General features: G+C 42.5%; 1 long non-coding RNA gene across 12 annotated transcripts in view; it reads left to right on the forward strand.

The window, feature by feature from the left end:
* Window positions 1-25,955, forward strand: part of LOC117056826 — a 63,378-nt gene that overhangs the window by 18,789 nt on the left and 18,634 nt on the right. For 3 of the 12 annotated variants that reach the window (XR_004427763.1, XR_004427767.1, XR_004427766.1), the window contains exon 3: window positions 1,378-1,438. This is a non-coding gene — a long non-coding RNA (uncharacterized LOC117056826). The other 9 variants (XR_004427757.1, XR_004427758.1, XR_004427760.1 and 6 more) reach the window with 8 other exon arrangements.

Here is a 25,955-nt window from a genome sequence, read left to right on the forward strand (position 1 = left end):
ATGCACACAAGCTCTCTCTGAGCAACCAAGAACCTTGCAGAAGGCAGTGCCCTCAGTTGCACATATAGTAGGACATTATGTGGATGCAGGAGGTGTGATCCCATCCACCTCACATGCATAAGAACATAAGAAGAGTCTGCTGGACCAGGCCAATGACTAGTCTAGTCCAGCATCCTGTTCTCACAGTGGCCTGTGGGAAATCAGCAAGCAGGACCTGACTAGGTGGCCTTGGGTTGGTCACTACCTCTCTGCTTAGCCTACCTCATAGGGTTGTTGTACGGGTGAAAAATAAATGGGAGGGAAGAACCATGTACACTGCTTTGAGCTCATTAAAGGAAATGTGGCATATAACTGTGATCCACAAATAAAAGGAAAAGAGCCCTCAACAATGAGCCCACACATTGCTCATTGGTGTGAAGGGTGTTAACACAAGTGTCCCTAGTTTCTTAAGTAAAACCATCATTGAGCACAAAGTCATTTTTTAAAAAGTAAACATGCAGTGCATCAGGCTACCCAAGACAAGAAGAAGAGTTCTGCTGGATCAGGCCAAAACCCATTTAGTCCAACACCCTGTTCTCAAAGCGGCCAGTCAGAAGCCACAATGGGAAAGTCCACAAGCAGGACTGAGGGCAGCCCTCCCATGGTTCCACACAACTGGTTTTCAGAGGCATACTGCCTCCAACACAGTAGGTAGAACATATCTTGGAGGCTAGTAACCATTGATAGCTTGAGTGCGAGAGGATATCAAAAGACAGATCAATGGAAGGACCTTCGATCTGGATGAGGAAGAAAAGGAAAGAAGAGAAGAGAAGAAAAGAAAAAGGAAGTAATGGTGTACGTGGGGGGTGTCTTCTTCCAAAGTACTTGACCCACCCAGACAATTTTCCATTTCTAGTTTCCTCTGCTAACAAACTAACAAACTCCAAATGACCCCATTTAAATTCTGAGGGGTCTTTGGCAAAACACACACAGCCATTTTGCGCCCATCTTGTTTGCCCACCACTAGGATCCCAGAGCATAATCCATCTTTAAATATTATGGGTCTAATTTGACTGAGCAATATTTGTTCGCGCGTTGGCAGCTAATGTAAGGAAAACAAAAAAGGGGGAATCCCGGGAGTTGTACAGTTGGGATCTGCGTGGCCGCATTAACCCCGAGTCGCTTCCTGTAGCGGAGTTGGAGCTTAGGACTCAAGTGGCGCTTGACAGATGTGTGTTAAAAATGGATAAACTAGGAAGGGAAGGTTTTGAATTCTCGACACTCATCTTAACCTTACGCTACTAGTAAATCACAGTGTTCCAGAGGCCTCGTTTCAGATATCACCTTACAATATATTTTGCATCTTTCTCCTCCCGCCCTCCACCCACTAAAATGGAGCGTCATGATGAATGGACACAGCAGGGTTTGATGCGCTGTCTCAGTGATCGCAACTGTACAGGTTAGTGGCTGAATTCCACAATTTAATTTCTCCCAGGCTTTCATTTCAGTCCTGTTTGAAAACAGAAAGGAAAGCCACCCCTCACAAAAACAGCATTTTCCTTCCAGCACAGTGTATGAAGAGTGCAATTTCACATTTTAGGAGTTCTTATCAAATTTTAAATGTGCTTTGGATGTAGTCAATATTAAATGCCCTCAAAGCAGCATATTTTAATTCCCCTGCTTCATATTTCATCATAGGCATTCACTCCTTCTTGGTTGCAGTCCCTCATCTGAAGTGCTGGACTACCTTACAGTGTTGCTGTTCATAACAAAAACAAGAATAATCACGTACAGCAGAATCTTGTGCATTTTTTACTTACGTTGCAAGTCTCATTCTGTCCAGTTGGGCTTACTCCCAGATAGGTGTGCAGGTAACCCTAAGACTAGTGCTGCAAATTGCAGGGTGATGGCAATTTAAAACACTGCAGTTGTTTCAAAACTGCAGTTGAAAACTGCAAGTGATGCGTTCAGTGGTAAATTCATTCTTTTGCAGCAACCCAGTATCTGATGGCTTCATATTACTACTCAACAGAGGAGAAGTTGAGAATGAGACAGAACGGTTTGCTACTTAAGGCCTCGCAAATTAGATAATGCCTGTGTGACACTCAGTAATAAGGGCTTCTTGACTTACAGCTCTCATTTGAACCCTGGCCACTTCACTCTTATGTCTAACCCTCCTCTGCCCATTAGGCCACATTGTTTCAGTTTTAGAAACTTAATGTTTCCCAAGTCTTGTTCAAGTTAGGGAAAAGCATCGTCACGCTTGAGTGGGAGAAAAGGCTGGCAGGAGTTGCTAATTAAATGGACAGAGAGAATTAATTATTTCTTTTTTTTAAAAAAAGAGTACAATCTAGTCTCCCATTTTCACTTCTAGTGGAACCTTCAGTGAAGGCGTCTCCAAGTCTCCGGTGATGCCCAAGAGTGTTTAGATGGAGGGTCTAGATGGAGACACCTATTGAAATGTGTCTGAAGAAGATTAATAGGACTTGTCAGTGTTGGGAAAAGTGCTGCTTTGCGGTAAATTTCTACCAGGAGAAGATGAATTACCGATGAATGCCGAGTTATCAACCCCATCACTATCATTCGACACTAAATCAAATTGAGCAGTTATCTGCAATCAGAATTTCCCCCTCTCTTAACACACACACACACACACACACACACACACAGGCAATGCACACCTTTCGACTTAAGCCCTTTAAATATGGACAGAACAATTCTTTCTCTGCCTTGTGCGGGAAGTAAAGGGGAGCTTTTTAAAAAAATACAGAAGGGATCCTTTCAGAGATGGATACTCCAGGAAAGAGAAGAGAGAGAGAGAGAGAGAGAGAGAGAGAGAGGCCCCCATTCTGTACTGAAATGTGTGTGTGTGTGTGTTTTGCAGATGCATTCTGCATTGTGTAACTGGTCACATCTGCAGCAAACCTTTAAAGCACATAACTTCCCCTCAAAGATGCCTGGGAACTGTAGTTTGTTAAGGATGCTGGGTACTGTATCTCTGTGAGGGGTCAACTACCATCCCCAGGATTCCCCTCACAGAGATACAGTACCCAGCATCCTTAACAAACTACAGTTCCCAGGCATCTTTGAGGGAAAGGCGTGTGTGTACACACACACACACACACACACACACCAATGGATCAGTAGCAGCAAATTCATACTGGTCTGTGCACACAGCATTCTGTTTTATTAGTTGTTAGTTGCTATCTGGAGGGGCACTATGGTGCTATAGCACAACCACAGTGGAATCCCCCACAAAAACCACATTTGTTGTATAAGTTCCTCCTTGGATGTCCTTTACATGGTGAATTCATGCTGAGTTTTATTTTATTTATAAAAATATGTATATGCCGTTATTCATAAAAAGTATACAAAATTATACTTAAAAACATACAATAAAAACTATAGATCCAGCACCAAGGGCCTTTTGGTGGTTCCCTCACTACGAGAAGCAAAGCTACAGAGAACCAGGCAGAGGGTCTTCTCGGTAGTGGCGCCCGCCCTGTGGAACGCCCTCCCATCAGAGGTCAAAGAGATAAACAACTACCTGACATTTAGAAATTACCTGAAGGCAGCCCTGTTTAGGGAAGTTTTTAATCTGTGATATTTTAATGTATTTTAATATTTGTTTGAAGCTGCCCAGAGTGGCTGGGGAGACCCAGCCAGATGGGTGGGATACAAATAATAAATTATTATTATTATTATTATTATTATTATTATTATTATTATTATTATTACTACTACTACTACTACTACTACTACTACTACTACTATACAAACAATTAAAAACCAGAAATAAGTTAATTATCGTGGAAAGATGTATTCTCAATAGCCCATATAACCCTGACAGAATACAAAAGTTTTTCAGCAGGCATTTAAAAGTTGAAACATAAGGCTCCTACTGAATCCCTTTTGGAAGAGTATTCCACAATACTGAGTTGATGACACTAAAAGCTTAGTTTCGTCTTGTTGTCAGATGAGCCTTGCCAGCTTGGGGAATGACCAATGATACTCCTGCAGAGAATCTTAGTGACTTAGTGACAGGGCTCTGGTGGTCCCTGAGGTACCCTGGACTTAAGTTGTTCGGGGCTTTATAAATCAATACAAGAACCTGGAATCTGGCTCAGTAGAAGACAGGCAGTCAGTGCAAATGCTTTAACAATGGTGTGACATGCTGTTGACTAAATGTACCCATCAGCAATTTCGCAGCAACAATCTGCAACAGCGTGAGCTTCCAAACCAGACCCAAGTGCAGTCTCACATAGAGGGCATTGCACTAATCCAGCATCAAGGTTACCAACATCTGAACTACAGTGGTTAGGCTCTCCCTGAGTTGAGCATTTCAGTGCTCTCACTGTAGCTTGTACCTGCAATTTTTTTTGGGGATGGACATTCTGCTTTGTTTCCAATTGCTTCGTGTCCCATAGCTCCCTGCCGAAATCCTGCAACTTTCCCTACCGCAAACATCCTTTTCCTGTTATTGTTGTTGCCCTGCTGTTGTGGTGCTACATAGCACAAGAGGGACCTTCCAGATGGCAATAATGTGGTAACATTGGGAGCACTGCAGAACAAGTAAGGAAGCGGCACGATGTGCGGACGGTCCGGTATAAATCCACCACGAATGCATGGATTCATCTACCGTTCACTATTGTATCAATAACATGTTGCAGAGAAGCGGACACGGGGCAATGGATTCAAACTAAAAGAAAGAAGATTCCACCTAAACATTAGGAAGAACTTCCTGACAGTAAGAGCTGTCCGACAGTGGAATTTGCTGCCAAGGAGTGTGGTGGAGTCTCCTTCTTTGGAGGTCTTTAAGCAGAGGCTTGACAGCCATCTGTCAGAAATGCTTTGATGGTGTTTCCTGCTTGGCAGGGGGTTGGACTGGATGGCCCTTGTGGTCTCTTCCAACTCTATGATTCTATGATTCTACACCTGCAAAAGGACACCAGTCTGAAGGGGTCATCTGCCATCATGACATCTCATTCAAAAAGTAACTGTCTTTGCAAATTCATAAATCCACATGCTGTTTCTGCCCATTTCAGAGAATAATATGTACCAAGGAGCACTGGCGGAGGAAGAGGAGTGCGGGGGGAGTGCACCACCCCTGGCAGCGTGATCCTGGTGGGGTGCCACCATGTCTGCCACCCCACCTGCGCTGGGTGCCACACCCCCACAGGCAGCGTGCCACTCCCCCAGGATGTGCTCCACGTTCCTGCGGGCGGCACGCCCCGCCCTCAGGACACGTGCCAGCCCTGCCCCTGCCTGCTCCCTGCCCCCCAGTGCTGGAGCATGAAGCTCCACCACTGCTAAGGAGAGCTTCATTGTATTAGAAGGACGAACCATTTGGTTCAATATTGGTGAGGCTTTGTGAACACTGTATCCAGAAAACACATTCAAAGCACATTCTTTCCCTCAAAGAATTCTGGGCCCTGTACTTTATCCCTCACAGAGTTGCAATGCCCAGCAATCCTTAACAAAATACAGCACCCAGAATTCTCTGAGGGAAACAATGTGTTTCAAAAGTGCCTTAAAGTTATAGTGTGTATGGAGCTTGAGCATGGAAGTTCTAAATGGCCAATAGGCATTGATAGACCTCTCCAGTGTCATGAATTTATATCGGCTCCTTCTTAAAGTTACCTAAGCCGGTAGCCACGATCAAATCCCACAAGCTAATTGCATGTCGTGTGAAAAAGTACCTTCTTTTTTCTCTGCCCTGAATCTACTGCCAGTTAATTTCGTCAGATGACCGCAAATTCTAGGGTAATGAGAGAGGGCAAATGAATTAATCTCTCTCTACAAATCCACAGTTGGTTTAAACTGCTGACAGTATAATACAGCATGATGGCTAAGATTTCATGGCCTCCCTTCTGATAATGCAGCACAGCTGGGCTAGGTAAACAAGTTTGAAAAGGCGCTACAGACATAACTAGGCATTGAAGAGGGTGTGCTCATATACCAGCCTATTAAGTAATTTAGGTTGCAATTCTGTACTCAGTTGCCTGGGAGCAAGCCCCATTGAACAAAGTGGGACTGACTTTTGATGAAACATGTGGAAGATTGCACTGCACATCCAGTTAGACAGGTCCTTGTCTCGAGGAGCTTACAATCTATAAAGCTTAACAATAATGGAGGGGAGGGAAAGGTAACACAAGCTCAGAAAGACCTCTGTCTCAAAGTCTAGAAAGCTACTGCCAGTCAGTTTAGAACATTGGCAGCCAATGTGGTTCTTGGTCTCTAACTCCCATCAGACACTGTGGCTTGTGGTCAGGAATAATGAAAACTGGAGACCCGTCAAATCTGAAGGGCACCAGCAGCCCACTGGCTACTCATGGTGTACAAAATGTCAAGCTAGATGGATCAGTGGTTTGAATTGGTATGTCAGTTTCGTACATTTGTGGACTGGATTTATCTAAGCCTCTTTTAAAGCTACCCTAGCTAGTGGATGGGTTCATATTGACTGAGAAAGATTGGATGAGAATGCTTTCAATAAACAAGCAAACAAATGAAAAATGATGGGGGGGAGGGGAGGATGAGAAGCAACCGGTACCTTTCTGAGTTGGATGTTCCTGGCCTAGACACCTGCCTGGTTAGGTGTTGAGATGGGTGAGCCTGTCAATTTCTATTTATCTCGGTTTCTCCTTTTCCCAATTTGCAATTCTTTTAGGAAAAGTCCTAATGAAAACACGCCAGCATTTTAGTGTGAATTTTTCCTAATATTCCTAATATTCAGAGACTTGTATGCAATTTCCTCTTTCAATGTGATTTCCTGTGTTTTAATGCATGGTGTGTGCTGTTTCCAGTAATATATACATTTTAATGCACTCTTTCCCATGGTATATGCATTTTTGCCCCGTTATTTGAATAGCTAACTGCATCACATCATTTGAAGAGGTGTGAATTTAAAAGGAGGGCTGTGTTTTGGTTTGCATATTGTTTTGGGACATGCAGCTTACGTATATTAACTTTTATGTGCAAACTGAACCACATTTCTCCCCTCCCATAGTTAGGTGCATCAAGCAGGCTAACATCTGACCCTAGATTTTACTGGCTTATATGTATTCAGCTGTTCCCTTGTCTGCTATTCTCAATTTCTGAATAGCCCAGCCAAACTATGATACACACCTGCCAGGTTCTACAGCTAGATAATTGCTGTTTTTTTTAAAAAAAAATTGGTAAGGGATTCAATTCTTAGAAAGGACAGTACGTTCCCTCAAAAGGGAAAAAAATGATTTATTTCAAATGCCAGGTTCTTTCAATAGGCCTTTGACAGTTAGGACTGAGAAGTGTACCCAAAAAGTGGAATAATGCACCATTCAGAATTTTAATAGCCTTCAAGAAGCTAGTTCAGGGACAGCACCAGAGAATTACGAAGCATGGGACATGATCCATAAAGTCCATTTGGCGAGCATGATGTGCCAATCTGTATTTATTACAACCACCCTCTGATGCGTCTACAACACAAATGGCCAGATTTATATGCTCTAATGGTCCCACAATAAGAAAAACATGTGGTCTTTATCTCCCCTTTCTGCCCAAAAGAATCCCTCCACATACTTTCTGGGCGTTGCCTTGTCTGGGTTTAATCACAGGGGAGCAAAAATGAGCATTATTAAAAAATAAACATATTTTCAGAAGCAATCAAAGGGTTGGAAGATTGATTCAGCATGGAGACAGGACATAATGGGAAGCAGGTTCCCTCTAATGAGGACTACTGGGATGCAAAGGCAGGCAGGCAGAGCTACCCATTTAAAACGTTACGGCAATTCTGCTCAGCAGTAGGTTGTTTGCTTGCTATCAGTTTCTCTGTTTAGCAGGGGTGGGGAAACTTGGGTGGAATCTACACACATATGAAAAATGCTGTGAAAATGCTTTTAAAAAACGTTTTGAAAAATATATTGAATTTGCTATAGCTCACCATCACTATCTAGGGTCAGATTTGTATACTGCACTTTACAACACACTTAAAACTTTTTATTTGCAGTTGTATAGCTAAGTCCTAGGTGTGGAGAACCTCAGGCTCTGGGGCAAAATTTGGTCCTCAAGACTTCTCCATCTGGTCCTTAGGGTTTTTTGTAGGTCACATCCCTAATCACACACACCATTGCCAGACACACTTCTCCTTTGCACCTTCCTTGGCTGTTTTTGCTTGGCTGTGTTCTTAGACTCTGATAATTCCTCTTGCTTGTCTGAATGGAAAACCTATTTTTTCATGTCACAAAATGTATATATTCTGCTTGATTGTATAAAAACCTCAAAGCAGTTTTTTTAAAAAAAGAATAAAACAATAAAATTATCAGTAAAGAACAGTTAAGCACAACTATTTAAAACATTAAAAAATAATTAAAATCACCAGTAAGCTAAAAATCAGGTTTAAAAGATAAGTCAACATTCTGCGTGTCAGAGAAGGTGTCTTGCCGGATGTCAACAGGCAGGAAGTCCAAAGTATGGGTGATGTTACACTGAGATACCAGTTTCTTACAAGTACAGAATGTGTATTATGTTGCACTTATAAACAGTGCTAGTGTCACAGATTGAAGCAAATGTGGGGGCATATATGTGGTTTTTTTTTTAAAAAATATTTTTTTATTAAGTTTTCCATTTTTCCAATATTAAAACATAACAAATAACATAATTTACAGTTCCGAAATTTCCCCATTCCCCCCTGGACTTCCCTCAACCTCCTTCTCTGGCTTATTTCAAAATCATATCATTTCCTGCATATTCTGTTTTTCACCCATTTTTTTGTACTTTAACTTGTAGATTATATAATTTTTGCTAATTGAAAATGATTATTCAAAACCTGCTAAGGAGTCCAATTCTTTGCATTGATTATGTAGACCGAAAATAGTTCCCATTCTTTCTTAAAGGCTTTTTTGTCCTTATTTCGCAGTCTTTCAGTTAGTTTTGCCATTTCGTCATATTCCATAAGTTTTTCTTGCCATTCTTCTTTGGTTGGTATTTTATCGTTTTCCCGTCTTTGTGCCAGTAGCATCCTTGCCGCGGTTGTAGCATACGTGGGGGCGTATATGTGATAAGGCGACCTTGAACTGAGATTACTGAGAAGGTAGGTATCTGAATTTACTGTATACAGGTAATATCTACATTCCTTGCTTTCCTCCTTTTTGCCTCTGGCCCAACCAACACTAGCATGTGGCCCAGAAGGGAATGTGGCACTCAGGTTGAAAAAGCCCCCTCACCCCTGCTTTAGCAAAACAATTTGTTGTTTATATGCATAGGGCCGGCGCGTCCATTAAGGCGAACTAGGCAATTGCCTAGGGCGCCAAAATGGAGGGGGCGCTGGCCAGGCTTGGGCGCGATGGACTAGCAGCAGCTTCTCCACTGTAGCGGAGAGGTGCTGCTTGCTCCCTACACCACCCCTGGCTCCTGCTAAAGCAGGCTTTGGCGGGGGGCGGGGGGGCGGGCAAGCAGCAGCTTCTCTGCTACAGCAGAGAAACTGCTGTTTGCCTCTCCACCACCCCCACCTCCCGCTAAAGCAGGCTTTGGTGGTGGGTGGGCAGCGGCGAGGGGGGGGGGTGCCAGAAGGTGGTCTCGCCTAGGGCACCGGTCCTGTAGATGCACACACAGCACACACCAGAGAAGTTGTAGTGTGGATTCACACATGCATTTAAACCACACTTAGGTGTTATAGATCCAATGTAGAGCAACACAGGAATGGAACTACACAAAGTAGCCACACTCTCTGTTGTCATCTGCACACACAGTGCGGGTGTCTGCAGGCAGGGGCTCAACGCATATGAAAGCTTCTGTGCTCCCCAGAACCCCAACCATGCAGGGTCCATGCCATACAAAGGCTTTCAACAAATACATACAACTTCAGGTTTTATGCTAGATGCATGGATTTCTGGGGGCAGGGCTAGTCAATGCACATGGTGGCGTAGATGCTCAGCTCAGTCATCCTCTCCTCCAGTGGTGCTACAATTCCTGAACAGAACTATATTTTACTCATTTTTAAAATACTTGAATGCTGTATACTTGATGACTGCCAGCTGAAAGGCAAAGTAGATATGACTTCTATGTTTAAACTCAGAACTCTAGAGTAGTAACATTTACTTGATTGATTAATCATTTTTTTAGTTGACCAACTAAAAAAGTGCAACCAGTGCACAACAAACAAACAAACAAAAACAACAACAACAACAATTTATTATTTATACCCCACCCAGCTGGCTGGATTTCCCCAGCCACTCTGGGCAGCTCCCAACAGAATATTAAAAACACAATAAAACATCAAATATTTAAAACTTCCCTAAACAGGGGTGCCTTCAGATGTCTTCTAAAAGTCAGATAGTTGTTTATTTCCTAGGCATCTGATGGGAGGGTGTTCTATAGGCCGGGTGCCACTACCGAGAAGGCCCTCTACCTGGTTCCCAGTAACCTCACTTCTCGCAGGGAGGGAAGCGCCAGAAGGCCCTCGGACTTGGACCTCAGTGTCTGGGCCGAATGAAGGGAGAAAGCTGCATGACATCAAGTAAGACCATTGATTCATCTTGCTCAGCATCATCTGCACTAACGGGCAGCAGTTGTCCAGGATTTGAAACAGGGAACATTCCCAGCCCTACTTGGAGTTGCTAGGCATTGAACTTGGGACCTTCTGCATGAATCTATCACCGAGCTGTGACCCTTCCCCAACAATCAGGATTCCGTTTTCCTTTTTTTAAATTTGAAAATAGTATTATTTCTTATGCAGGTATTTCCAAAAATGTGTAGATGTCCAGCATGGTCTGCTAAGAAGTATGCACACCCTTCATTTATACCCAGGAAGGAGATACATTTTCTAAAATGATGCTTGATGCTAGAAAAAACAAGGCGAGGGTCATGTGAAAACAAACCAAGTGAGCGTTGTGCTTCCAAACAGCCCCTTTTAATTTTTTTTAAAATATATATATATTCATTTTATAAAATGAAAAACAAAACATACAGAACAAATAGACACAAACACAAAACAAATATTTCATATGACTCCGGCTCATATTAGTTGAATTAGCTGATCAATGAATTGATTCATTGACTAAATTTTGCATGATCCATTGATTAAGATTGTTCAACCAGGGCACTGTCTTACAGACTTTCTACCATGACACAGAACACAGGTGGGGGAACCTGTGGCTCAAGAGCTACAAATGGTCCTGACCTCATTTCATGTTGCCCCTAAATGCCTTCTGCAATTGGGGCCAGGATAGTTGGTTAATTCAGTTTGTTACCTCAGTTTGGAGCTTGTGTCTGTAAGTGCAGTTTCATGTGTGAGACTTGAACTGACTTGTACATTTTCTGACTTGTTTGTCACACAGATGCAAGGCCCACATTGCCTGCGTTTAGGGATAGGGGAGAAGTTGGATTTAGTTATCATTTAAAGGCAAACTTATCTCATTTTTACTTTCCAAAACATTAAGCACAAGCTGAAACAGAGCTAGTCTCCAGAAGTCGCAAATCTATGGCTGTTGCAATGGACTTCTCCAGCAAGGCAACATGTACAAAAATGCACACACTTGGTTAATGTATGCATGAAAATGCATGTATTATTAAAAATAACATATAAAAATTATATTAGGGAAAATGGCATACAAAAATGAGTGTATTAGTGGAAATCCACACTAAAATGCTGATGAATTTTCATGGGGACTTAAAATTCTTTTTTGCATACTGATTTAGAAATGTGGAGAACTGAACTTGAGACAGAAAAGAATGAGAAACAGAGAGAAACTGAAATTGACATATTTGACGGTTCCTCCCTAGAATGCAACTTCAGTTTCTTTTGTATCTTCTGTGCTCCTGGAAAACAAACACATCCCACAAGTGCTGCAAGAAAAGCTGTAAGACACATTAGTATCTCACATGAAAAGGGTCTACAGTCCTCCCTTGTGCTTGAAGAATGCACCTCTTTGTCAGGCAGAAACTGGGCACATGTTATTATTGTATTAAGCCAGCCTGATAAAAGCTATCATATAATCTACACCACCCACCTAGCAGGAAAACATGGGGAAATGCAGCAACATTTTAAAGAAACAATTATAATCATGCACACACTGTTGATAAGAGCCATCATTAAGAAAGGAGACAAAGTTTGAATTTGGGAAGCAGAAACCTCCCCAAAACAAAGTATGTCACAGGTACAACTCACCTGGAAAGTTCACAGTACCCAGAGGTTTTAACTGGAGTCATAAATTGCCTTAGCAAACATAGTCAACTCTGATGGGATACTGAAACATGTCATCACCATCATTCTTTATTCGACTGTCAGAAAAAAATACATTTATCCATACAAAATTAAAATGTCTAAAACATTTAGAGGAACTTTAGAATAAAACATAGCCAACATTAACATGAAGCTAAAGAGATAAACACATGTCAATGCAATCAATTTTAGTCTTATGACACTTAAGAGCTAGAAAAAGAAATTTGGCCACCAAGGAAGCTGTTTTCCCCGTAACATTATTCAACAAATATAAAACCTGTATTTCTCTGGATAGAGAACTAAATTGAGATAAGAGTGGGGCTATAAGATTTTGCCTAAAATCTGTATAGAAAGGGCAGCTCAGTGGACTCTACTTCTCCCAGGGCACAATGACAAGTTCTCTGGGCATATCGGACTCCCCTATACCTTCCCCACAATACCACAGATTCAAAACATGTGATATATTTAATAGGCTGCAATCCTATATCCACTTACTTGGGGGTAGGGATGTTAGAGAATTCTGACAACAAACAGAAACGGGAACAGAAATGGCTGATGTATGGTTATTTGTCCCATATCCAGAATGAAAATAAATCCAGTGAGTATTCTATTGTTGTTGCTTTCAGTCCACAAATGATACATGACATCCGCATTGCATTTCCATTGCATTGAAATGAATGGGGGTGGAATCACATAAGTAAGGTTACCAGATTTTTTTCAATGATCCGGGGACACTTTTCAACTTCAGTAGGAATGATAGGATTTTGTCAGGGGACTGATTTGTAAATCCAGGGACTGTCCCCGGGAAACGGGGACGTCTGGTAACCTTAAATAATGACAATATGATTTGCAGAATTTACATAAATTACATCATTTTGCCACAGCTGACAGCAATAATGTAGTTTTGGGTGGAAGATGAACTGCAGTGGATCAGAAACAGTGCTGCATGTGAGGGATACAGTGCCTCTTTACATCCCTACCTGGCCCACTGAAGTCGTTGAGACTTTCTTCTGAATAGACATGTATAGGATTTTGCTGTAAGGCAGTGATAGCCACCAACTCAGATGACTTTAAAAGAGGATTAGACAAATTTATGGAAGAGAAGGTTATCAATGGCTGCTAGCTGTGATGGTTATGCTCTGCCTCCATGGACAGAGGCAGTAATGCTTCTGAATACCAGTTGCTGGAAATCACAGGAGTGGAGAGGGTTCTTGTGCTTGGGTCTGGTATGCCAGTTGTGTACAGGCATTTGGTTGGCTCTGTGAGAGCAGGATGCTGGACTAGATAGGTCATCGGCCTAATCCAGCAGCATTTCCTTCAGAGGCGTAGGAAGGTCAGTTGGTACACGGTGCGGAAAATTTCTTGTCACCCCCCCATTGATTCCCCCCCCTGCTAAAATGGTTTTACGTTATTTCATATTTTCTTACAAAGGAATAATAACAAGTAATAATAATAATAAAAACTTTTATTTATATCCCGCCCTCCCCGGACGAAGTCGGGCTCAGGGTGGCTAACATCAGATACATAACATTGGTATAAAATCAAACAATAATTAAATTACCTCCTAAAAACATCTCAAAATCAAATTAAAATCTAATTAGTTGGCTTTCCACAGGGTTAGGGTTGGGAACAGTAAGTGCTCCACTGAACTGAAATTTCAGCCTTCATGACATAGGAAAACAGCCAAGTAAACAGCTATTTTGGTGGAGGAGGGTCAAGATATTAACCAATATGCATGAAATTTCATATATAGCTATATAATCCCTAGTATAGTAAGATAAGACCTTTGGAGCAGGCATTTTTTTTAAAAAAAGGTTTTTTTATGAATCACCCTAGGAGGGCAGTAATTGTTCCTTGATAATTTGTCACCCCCTCCATTATGGAACTTGGGGTGGTCCGCCCCCTACGCCCCCCCTTGCTACGCCCCTGGTTTCCTTGCATTCTTACTTGCAGCTCTAAAATTGAGCAGTTGACTGAAGATTTAAAAGTTGAAGCACTAGTATAAATCTTTCACCTAGTTTTAACTTAGGCCCATATACTGCAGGCATCTTTTCCTCCTTGGGGTGGAACGCACCAGGTTGGGTGGGCGACATTCTGAATGGGGAAAAATACTCAGGAAGGTTGAAGAAGTCTCTTTCTCCCCACACAGAACTTCTCCTCCAGATTGCGATCTATTTATGCAGCTGCTTTAGGTTAAAAAAAAGAGGTGTGTGTGTGTATATATATATATATATATATACCGTATATTGCGGCGTATAAGACGACTGGGCGTATAAGACGACCCCCAACTTTTCCAGTTAAAATATAGAGTTTGAGATATACTCGACCACAGATTTTCCACCCGGCGTATAAGACGACCTCCGACTTTTGAGAAGATTTTCCTGGATTAAAAAGTAGTCTTATACGCCAGAATATACTGTATATATATATATTTATATGCCTTTTTTTAACCTAAAGCAGCATGACTGAGTGTCATGAGTATCACACATAGATTGGTTCTAAGGACTGTTTTGCAAATTATGGGGAGCAAACCTGCATTTGCTATTGAGGGGTAAACTAGATAAGGCTTTGGAGATTCAGGATCAGGAGGGGTTAAATAGTCTCCCTTCCATTTTCTCCAGTGTATTCTATTACTTGACACACCTGACTCAGGCTGTAATGAGTGTTATTGGGGGGAAACATATGGGTTTATAGATGTGTTCCCTAACAGGGCAAAGTAGCAAGTTTGTGGGGTGTGCTAGCAAAGGGTGATTTGCCCTGAGTTAACCCTTGCATTGGGTAAGCATTGCTTTGCAAGTGCCTATTCAGTCCCACCCCTTCATGGATCACTGCCTTGTCGTGGCGAAGGGGCTTGAATTACTCAGGCAAGCTATGGACAGGTCAAGATGGACAGGTCATAGCGGAGAGTTTGGACCAAACGTGATCCACCTGGAGAAGGAACTGGCAAGCCGCTCCAGTATCACTGCCAAGAAAACTCCATGGACAAAGACAACAGGCATATAAAAGATATGACGCTGGAAGATGAGCCCCTCAGGTCGGAAGGCGTCCAACTTGCTACTGGGGAAGAGCGGAGGACAAGTACAAGTAGATCCAGAGCTGATGAAGCGGCTGGGCCAAAGCCGAAAGGACGCTCAGTTGCGGATATGCCTGGAAGCGAAAGGAAAGTCCAATGCTGTAAAGAAAAGTATTGCATAGGAACCTGGAATGTAAGAACCATGAACCTTGGTAAGCTGGATGTGGTAAAAAATGAGATGGCAAGAATAAACATTGACATCCTAGGCATCAGTGAACTAAAATGGACAGGAATGGGCGAATTCAGTTCGGATGACTATCATATCTACTACTGTGGGCAGGAATCCCGTAAAAGAAATGGAGCGGCCCTCATAGTCAACAAAAGAGTGGCGAAAGCTGTACTGGGATGCAACTTCAAAAATGATAGAATGATCTCGATACGAATCCAAGGCAGTCCTTTTAACATCACAGTAATCCAAGTTTATGCACCAACTACCAGTGCTGAAGAAACCGAAATTGATCAATTCTATGAAGACTTACAACACCTTATAGAAATGACACCAAAGAAGGATGTTCTTCTCATTATAGGGGATTGGAATGCTAAAGTAGGAAGTCAAGAGATAAAAGGAACAACTGGCAAGTTTGGCCTTGGAGATCAAAATGAAGCAGGGCAAAGGCTAATAGAGTTCTGTCAAGAGAACAAGCTGGTCATCACAAACACTCTTTTCCAACAACACAAGAGACGACTCTACACATGGACATCACCAGATGGGCAACATCGAAATCAGATTGATTATATTCTCTGCAGCCAAAGATGGAGAAGCTCTATACACTCAGCAAAAACAAGACCTGGAGCTGACTGTGGCTCAGATCATCAGCTTCTTATAGCAAAATTCCAGCTTAAACTGAAGAAAGTAGGAAAAACCACTGGGCCAGTAAGATTCAATCTAAATCAAATTCCTTATGAATACACAGTTGAAGTGAAGAACAGGTTCAAGGATTTAGATTTGGTGGATAGAGTACCTGAAGAACTGTGGATGGAGGCTCGTAACATTATACAGGAGACAGCAACGAAAACCATCCCAATGAAAAAGAAATGCAAGAAAGCAAAGTGGCTGACCAATGAGGCCTTACAAATAGCGGGGGAGAGAAGACAAGCAAAATGCGAAGGAGATCGTGAAAGATACAGGAAATTGAATGCAGATTTCCAAAGAATAGCAAGGAGAGACAAGAGGGCCTTTCTAAACGAGCAATGCAAAGAAATAGAGGAAAATAACAGAATGGGAAAAACCAGAGATTTATTCAAGAAAATTGGAGATATGAAAGGAACATTTCGTACAAAGATTACCACAATTAAGGACAAAAGTGGAAAGGACCTAACAGAAGCAGAAGACATCAAGAAGAGGTGGCAAGAATACACAGAGGAATTATACCAGAAAGATATGGAGGTCTCATACACCCCAGGAAATGTGGTTGCTGACCTTGAGCCAGACATCCTGGAGAGTGAAGTCAAATGGGCCTTAGAAAGCCTTGCTAACAACAAGGCCAGTGGAAGTGATGATATTCCAGCTGAACTATTTAAAATTTTAAAAGAGGATGCTGTTAAGGTGCTGCAAACAATATGCCAGCAAGTTTGGAAAACTCAGCAGTGGCCAGAGGATTGGAGAAGATCAGTCTACATCCCAATCCCAAAGAAGGGCAGTGCCAAAGAATGCTCCAACTACCGCACAATTGCACTCATTTCACATGCTAGCAAGGTTATGCTTAAAATTCTACAAGGCAGGCTTAAGCAGTATGTGGACCGAGAACTCCCAGAAGTGCAAGCTGGATTTTGAAGGGGCAGAGGAACCAGAGACCAAATTGCAAACATGCGCTGGATTATGGAGAAAGCCAGAGAGTTCCAGAAAAACATCTACTTCTGCTTCATTGATTATGCAAAAGCATTTGACTGTGTCGACCACAGCAAACTATGGCAAGTTCTTAAAGAAATGGGAGTGCCGGATCACCTCATTTGCCTCCTGAGAAATCTCTATGTGGGACAAGAAGCTACAGTTAGAACTGGATATGGAACAACTGATTGGTTCAAAATTGGGAAAGGAGTACGACAAGGCTGTATATTGTCTCCCTGCTTATTTAACTTATATGCAGAATACATCATGCGAAAGGCTGGACTGGATGAATCCCCAACCGGAATTAAGATTGCCGGAAAAAATATCAACAACCTCAGATATGCTGATGATACTACCTTGATGGCAGAAAGTGAGGAAGAATTGAAGAACCTTTTAATGAGGGTGAAAGAAGAGAGCGCAAAATATGGTCTGAAGCTCAACATCAAAAAAACTAAGATCATGGCCACTGGTCCCATCACCTCCTGGCAAATAGAAGGGGAAGAAATGGAGGCAGTGAGAGATTTCACTTTCTTGGGTTCCATGATCACTGCAGATGGTGACAGCAGTCACGAAATCAGAAGACGCCTGCTTCTTGGGAGAAAAGCAATGACAAACCTAGACAGCATCTTAAAAAGCAAAGACATCACCTTGCCGACAAAAGTCCGTATAGTTAAAGCTATGGTTTTCCCAGTAGTAATGTACGGAAGTGAGAGCTGGACCATAAAGAAGGCTGATCGCCGTAGAATTGATGCTTTTGAATTATGGTGCTGGAGGAGACTCTTGAGAGTCCCGTGGACTGCAAGAAGATCAAACCTATCCATTCTCAAAGAAATCAGCCCTGAGTACTCACTAGAAGGACAGATCCTGAAGTTGAGGCTCCAGTACTTTGGCCACCTCATGAGAAGAGAAGAATCCCTAGAAAAGACCCTGATGTTGGGAAAGATGGAGGGCACAAGGAGAAGGGGACGACAGAGGATGAGATGGTTGGACAGTGTTCTTGAAGCTACTAACATGAGTTTGGCCAAACTGCGAGAGGCAGTGAAGGATAGGCGTGCCTGGCGTACTCTGGTCCATGGGGTCACGAAGAGTCGGACACGACTGAACGACTGAACAACAACAACAATTCAGTCCCAATCTAATTTGCCCTTTTCTCAATTGCTTCTAAAGGGAATTTAAAGAGATGGGATATATAATAACGGTTCTCCATGATCATCTAGATTGGCACTGCACCAGTGAAGCCTGGGTTTCTGACAAGCATATCTATATGAAACAGGTGTTTGTCACATCTGAATGCCACATTTTAAGGAACCACATTTAAAATAATCTTAAGTGTACACCTTAAATGTGCAATAAGTGAAGAAGCCCTAAATTAAGCATGAACAATGTATGAAATACATACTGGATATCAAATACTAGTGAGTTTTACACACACACACACACACACACAAGCCCATGTTGCAATTTTCTGATCTGTTCCACCCATCCACAGCCAGGCTCCCCAAGTGAATAAAAGATTTCTTCAAAATCAACACTACATGGGAGCCACAAGAACAAGTTTTCCTTTGTTGTGAATGGTATAGCATTATTTGCTGTAGGTTTTTTTTAAAATATACATTCTAAATTAGGCCTGTGAAGGCATGCTTCATCTTTAATTCATCACTCTCAGCTGAAAGAGATTAGCAATGTCTAGCACGCACCCCCTAGTTTGGTGCTGACCTCATCAAGTATGGCCTGAAATTAATTAGCCTCATTCATTCCAAATGGGGAGAAAAAGGATAATGGAGCAGTATTTTTAAAGATGACCACCACAAATTGCACAGAGTGTGTTTAAAAGTATAACAATAGGCTAACAAACTTACTAGCTCTTGCAATGTTATGCTAAAATTAGCAAGAGATCAAGATAGGAGGGCCCGTTTATATTTAGGAAGTTCATTTACTTGTAACAAATTAGCTGAGAATCAGAGTACCTGGAATAAATGGACCAAGATGCGGTTCTGTTTTGGCTGGACTAAGCACATTAGTGTATGTGCTGTAGGTAGATGAATGTGTATAGAGCTACACGAGGCACCCCCCAGATGTAGTTGGACTGCAACTCTCATAATCCCCGAGTCAGACAATTGGTCCATCTAGCTCCAATACTGTCTACGCTGACTGGCAGGGGCTCTCCAGGGTTTCAGGCAAGGGACACTCCCAGCCCTACTGGGGAGATGCCAGGGATTGAACCTTGGACCTTCTGCATGCAAAGCAGATGCTCTGCCACTGAACTAGGGTCCTTTGTCCATCTATTACATCTTTAGAAATTCCTCTACATTCTCACAGGAAATGGTTTTCATGACATGAAACAGCAATTCTAATTTGCAAAGGGCGAAGGGACTGTGTAGGAATTAGCCAGGGATATTGAACAATTGCAAGCATTATCATATGAAGGTGTTATTGAATACTCCTGGGTCATCCCCCCCCCCCATTTTGGTAAAGGGATGTATAAAGTCCTCATATTTCTCTCTCTCTTTCTCTCTCTCTCTCTCTCTCTCTCTCTCTCTCTCTCTCTCTCTATATATATATATATATATATATATATATATATATATATATATATATATATATGCTGTAGCAAAGCCGTAGAAAATTATCAGCAAGAAATGAAAGCTGTCTCTTCCATCTTTGGTTTAATTAACACAGGTATTCCAATTGAACTCCATTTATCAAGCGATCATGGATTAAACAGTAACTCAGGGCTGACAATGAAAACGTTACCAGGAGGGCGGTGAAGAATAGATTGAAGAAAACCAAGTGAGTGACTTTGCCATTGTGGGCAAGAACGAGCTTGTGTAAATATTAGCTAGGAAACATGGCTCTTTTATTCAGATGGAGGGATTGTTTTGTTTTTGCAGCCCGGAAAAGTTGGTTTGCCAGTCGATGCATCTACGGTATTCATTAACACTATGAATTGTGACTGGTTTGTATTTTAAACCCACCAATCTTTCTAATATACCAGTTTCTCAGCTAAAATCCATAGACTTTTTAGTGGAGTTCCTGAATAGGAAGAGGCAGCAATGCTTTGGAAGCATAGAGAGGAGAAGATTGCTCTTGTGCTCAGCTCCAGGCTTGTGAGTTTCCTACAGGCTTCTGGTTGGCTACTATGACAACAGGCTGTTGGGCTGGACTCCAAGTCTAGTATAATGGCACAACTTGAATTTGCTGCTATGTGACTGAATCCCACCCAAATATATTGGCAGCCTGGAAGCATCCTTCATCCTCAATTGACCTTTTGGGGTCCATCTCCTTAGGGTTCTTTCCCCTCCCTAAAGGCATTTTGCACAACCTCCCTCTTACAACAGGGATATTATAAGGCATCATTTTCCTTCCACCGGGTGTATGTCACATGCAGTAGTGTTTCCATTCTGCTGCATTTCGCCTCCCACTAAAATTATGTTATTTTTCTTGCAGTCTGCTGTGGCAAAATCCAGCCATAGGAACTTGTGAGATGAATAGTGTAGGTTTCAGCATAAGATGAACTGTAGCGGAATGGAAAAGGCTCTGGTTGTGAAAAACACAGGATGGGACAGAAGTCATTGCCTCCTTACATCCCTTCTGGGCTTTAGGGAAGGCCTAAGCAGGCCACGTGTGGCCTGCAAACTGTTCACCTGTGAGCTAGACAAAGGAGCCCCCTAATAATGAGTAAAGGTGTTTCAACAACAGCAACGCCATAATTAGTGGAAGGAATAAGACCAAAGAACGTGTTGATGTTGATTGTTCCTCAGTTTACTGGGGTATCCCCTAAGCACACATTGCAGTAAAATAAACACCTGCCAGCCATATAGAGAAGCAAACCAAGCCTTTTCCTTTCTTCCTTCCACTCGTCTCATATATATATATATATATATATATATATATATATATATATATATATATATGAATGAATGAAATGGAATCTATAATTGTAGATGCTTATCTGCAACAGCTGTCTCTGAAGGAAAACACTAGAAAAATGGCTGCTGGGATGATGTCGCTGGTGCAGTAGGACACTTAAGGGCCAAAAATGTGTTCCTGATAATAATAATAATAAAAAAGCAGCGACATAACATACTCCCCCCTCTGCCCAAATGCATTCCCTGCTCTGAATTACCTGAGCTCACTCATATCTCCTTCAGGAGGCATATCTGCTGAGCACAAAAGCCTTAGGAGGGCACCTAGCCATGGAGTTATAATTAGTGAGTCTTGTTCATAATGGCCTTAGAGGGTAGGGGAGCAGTGGTGCATGGGTGCAGACCACGCCTGGGGGCTCTTTCTTTCTTTCTTTCTTTCTTTCTTTCTTTCTTTCTCATTCATTGCCTTGCTGGGAGGGGGGGGAGAGAAATTGTGTATAGGAGCTTTGTGACATGTGTTGGAGTGGGAGGGTTTGAGAGGAACATAAGAGAGAGAGAGAGAGGCTACCTTGGATCACTGAACATTTACCAAATGATAGGGGTGGGGAACAGAAACGCAGATTCATACATGATGGAGGCCAGAGCTGGGGAAGCTTTTCAGTCTGAGGGCCATACTGCTTTCTGAGCAACCTTCCAGGGGCCACACATGCCAGTGGTTGGAGGGGGGGAGACCAATTAATGCAAAATTTGCACAGTAGGTTAGTTTTGACACTCCCTTCTGTATCCTCCATCCAGGAAGCACAAGGCATTTACTCCAATTCAAGGACACATTCCAGAATCAGGGCCAGTAGGAGGTGTGGTCTAGGAGAGTGCTGAGGGCCTGGTAGAGAGGCTTGTTGAAAGATGCTGCACCAGAGCATTGTGGGAAATTTAAACTGGTGACTTGCCTTTGCCAACTGTGGCTCTGTCACCGGTGACCTACTGATATTGGAAGGAGTCAACTAGAGGGCATCTTGTTTAGGGCCCACACAACAACCCTAGAGGCACCCCAGCTTGAAGGGTTGGGTTTAGGATAGCCCTGTCTCCTACTTTACAGAGGACAGCCCTCTGTTTGAAGGAGTCCTCTATTTAAAGGACTGTCTGGTCTAAATCTAGCCTAAAGCATACCCTCCAACATTTCTACAATGGAAATAGGGACATCCTAAGGAAAAGCGAGACATTCCAGGATTCAATCAGAAACTGGGACAACTTCTCTAAATCAGGGACATCCCTGGAAAATAGGGACACTTGGAGGGTCTGGCTTAAAGGCAAAGAGCTGTAAGAAGGGAGGGCAGACATCGCTCCCCATCAAGAGAAAGCTTCAGGCCCTCAAACTGAACAAGTGCACAAATCATGGTGCTGCAGTATTCCCCACTAGGGCGAGATATGCTGCAGCTTTAAGTAGATAGCAATTATTTCTATTTTTGCATCTGTTGCTATACATACCGGTATGTAAATTGTATGCAAATATGTGTGCTTTATTCAGTCCTCTCTTTTTTGGGGGGGGCATTGCATTTCCTCTTCTTATGGCAACCCGTAGCGATCCCTCTAGTTGCCCCAGAAGGCTTGAGTGGAGTGTGGAAGAGGAGAGAGGGAAGAAGAATCTAGGGGACTTTCAGGAGAATAGTGGTGGGGACAACTTGGTCTCTGTGAGACCATGCCCATAACTTGGACCTTCTCATATCAGGAACATTCAAATTGATTTCCCCCCCTTTAAAATTTTGTTTGTAATTAAAAAAAAATAATTACGTTGGTGCATGTGTTTTAATCGATGCCGTGAGCTGCCTTGGGACCTGCCCTTGTGAGAAAGGTGGGATCTAAAATAAGTATATAATATTCTGCATGCAAAGCACCTGCTCTTCCACTGAGATACGGTCTTTGATTCATGGAGGAGAGGCTACGAAATAAGCTAAGGAGAGGCTACCTTCAGGTTCAGAGGCCTCTGAATGCCATTTGCTAGGGAGCAACAATAGGAGGGGATTCAGTGATCGAGCACCTGATTTGGCCCCAGGTTCAATCTCCTGCACTTCCCAGGTAGGCCCCCGGGGAAGGTGCCCTGCCTGAATCCCTGGAGAGCTCTTGCCAGTCAGTGTGGACAATACTGAAATAGATGGATCAATAGTCTGATTCAGTATAAAGCAGCTTCCTATGTTCCAGTGATTCGAAGCAGTATATGGCTGGCCACAGTGGAAAACAAGATGCTGGATTAGATTGACTTCACAAAGTTCAAGAGGGAAAAAACAAAACAAGGGTCAAACTATTTTAGTGAATCTTCAGAATTTTTCTTTTTTGGGGCGGGGAGTTGACAGGGAGTGGCAGGAATGAGAGAGCATTCCAATAAACATTGTTTCCCTTGGAAACTGTGCAGTTTGATTTGAAACCCAAACCTGATAAAATCCCAGTCAATATTAGCAATGCTAATGACATGTCCCCTCATTCCTATTTTCAGATGTTGGATTTCATCTATACATAGTTAAAAGCTAGTAGCCAAACAAAGAAAAAGTGGGGGGTGGGGTGGGTGGGTAAGCACTGGGGAATCGAAGCCCATTTGAAAGACAGAGAGACAGAGAGACATACAGACAGACACAGAGAGAGAAGGGTGGGGGGGAAATCTACATTTTAATGAAAATATTTTCAAGCCATTTCAAATAAGAGTCCAAGAGAAATAATTACAAAAGTTTGGAAAGAAAGAGCATTAGCTTTGATAGCTTTCTCCTCTGTGAAGCAATTAAAATGAGCCATTTTTCAAATACTAAGCAGAAAATTACTAATGGACGGACTCAGAAAAGCTTTCATTTCAATCTCATGTCCTTTATTCTTCTAAAAAAAGAAAGAGGGGGGAATAAGGTGGTTTTCAGATAGATTACTACATAAAGGAGTCACTCGCTCGATGTCATAAAAACTATGGCAGCGTAGAATGACGGAGATTAACATCCAGATTTAAATCACGCAACAGTCCAGTTAATAGCGACATCTAATTAAAGAATGCATTATAAGTCTGTAATGTTGATTTGATGGAGAAAACCTCAACTTTGGAGTTTTCCATCGTAATGTACTGTTCATATAGCAGCAGATGTCCAAGTAAGACAATTCAGTTCCTCATTCCTACCACAATTATCAGTTTCTTGGGCTACCTGTAGTAAAAAAGGGAGGCACCTTATACCGAATCAGACCCAGGGACAATCCCGGCAAAGCCTTAGTTCTAAAACCAGTGTCTTGGATCTCTTTGGTCACAATGGCTGCTGTGCTATTTGGCTAATTTTGCTTAAGGCCTCAAGAAGCAGAGAATGGTTATTTAGTCTTTGCTTCCTGAGACCTTGGAGACATCCAAAATACAGCCTGATAATCTCCTGGATCAGTTTGGATGGATAGATAACAGGTGTGGCATACCCCTCAACTGTCCTGCTTTGAATGGGACATCCTGGAATTACAGAAGACATTCCAGCTTCTGACTGGATCCTGGGATTTCCTGTTTTGGCTCCTGTGAGAACCCAGCCTTGAAAGATGCACATTTTGCGGTGTTGTGCTCTTGCACGAGTCATGTGACGCGCATGGGAGCATGACCACGAAGGATAAGCATCCTAATTTTCCTTTGCTGCAAGTTGGAGAATATGGTGTGGTGATAGCTTACAACTGTTGGGGTTTGGTTTGTCCCAGGGGTTCATAGCAGCTCTTGAATCTGTTGGGAAAGTGCTGATCTGGATCTTGGGTCAGGCTGAATCCTTAAAGAGGCTGGCTGAACTAAGGTCCATTTTATTTATTTATTTTGTCAGTAATGATGACATCACAGCATGCTGCATCCATCATATCGGCTTCACTTTGCTGAAGCCAAGGTTACTTTGGGTCTCAAGTCTCCATGGATGGGAGACTGCCTAGGGACCTCTCCCATGTATACCACTCTGAGGTCACAGAATCATAGAACTGTAGAGGTCTAATGAACAAAAATGGGATAGGAACATAGGATCACACAAAATTGCTTTATAATAAGTTAGAACACTGTTCCATCAACAATACCGACTGATAGCAGCTCTCCAGGGTTTCAGGAACAGGGACTCTCCCAGCTCTACCTGGGGATTAAACCTGGGACCTTCTGTATGCTATGGTCCTTGTTGCAGTAGAAAGTGGCCTTCTAATTTGTGAGACCATTGACTGATTTAGAATAGTATAGAGGAAAGGCCACCTATTAGGCATGATGTTCAAAGCACTGAATCAAAGCATGCCACTTTGCATACTACTGAATACTGGGGATTGGAGAAAGGCAAAGAGGGATGTCCTTGGACCACAACTCCAATCAGACACAGCCAGCTTGGCCAGTGGTCAAGGAGGGTGGGAGCTTTCTTTCAGCAGCGTATGGAGGGTAGCCCCCTTGGTCACCCTTGTACTAAGTAGTATCTGACTGGTCATTGTCAGAATCAGAAGGCTGTTCTGGATTCACTTTGCAGCAAGAATGTTTTGTGTTCTTATTGAAACAGAGCTTCTTCTTCTCTAATTAAGAACTATTTGGTCAGCTATTTAAACTTCTTTGTATGGAGTCTTCCTGTTCCTGGGCTGGTTCCCATACTCCTCTGTGTGCCACCTGACTGAAAAGCATATGGAATAAGGCATGACAACTCAGATCTATTCCTTGACCCAGTGGCACCTCCCCAGATACAGTGACTGTTTGCAGATTCAATCCACGTATTTTCTCCATGAGGACTAGATCATTGTCTTTGCTTTTGAAGGAAAGCAGGTAATTCTACACTTTTACACCTTTTGTGTGTGTAGAAAGGTAGCATGCACAACAGCAAACTGGGATTTGTAATTTTCATTCTTGATCTACCAAATCCCAGGGAGTGTGCTGCCAAAATCTAGGAAGTCTGAAACCTCCAAATAACACCAATGACCTTAGGAGGAACATGCCAGGAAGGCATTTTAGCATTGGCTAGAAGAGCATATTAAAATACAAGGCATTCGCTGTAGTAAAAACAGGGTACC

The sequence above is a fragment of the Lacerta agilis genome, chromosome 13 (genome assembly GCF_009819535.1).
Source record: "Lacerta agilis isolate rLacAgi1 chromosome 13, rLacAgi1.pri, whole genome shotgun sequence".
NCBI lineage: Eukaryota > Metazoa > Chordata > Lepidosauria > Squamata > Lacertidae > Lacerta > Lacerta agilis.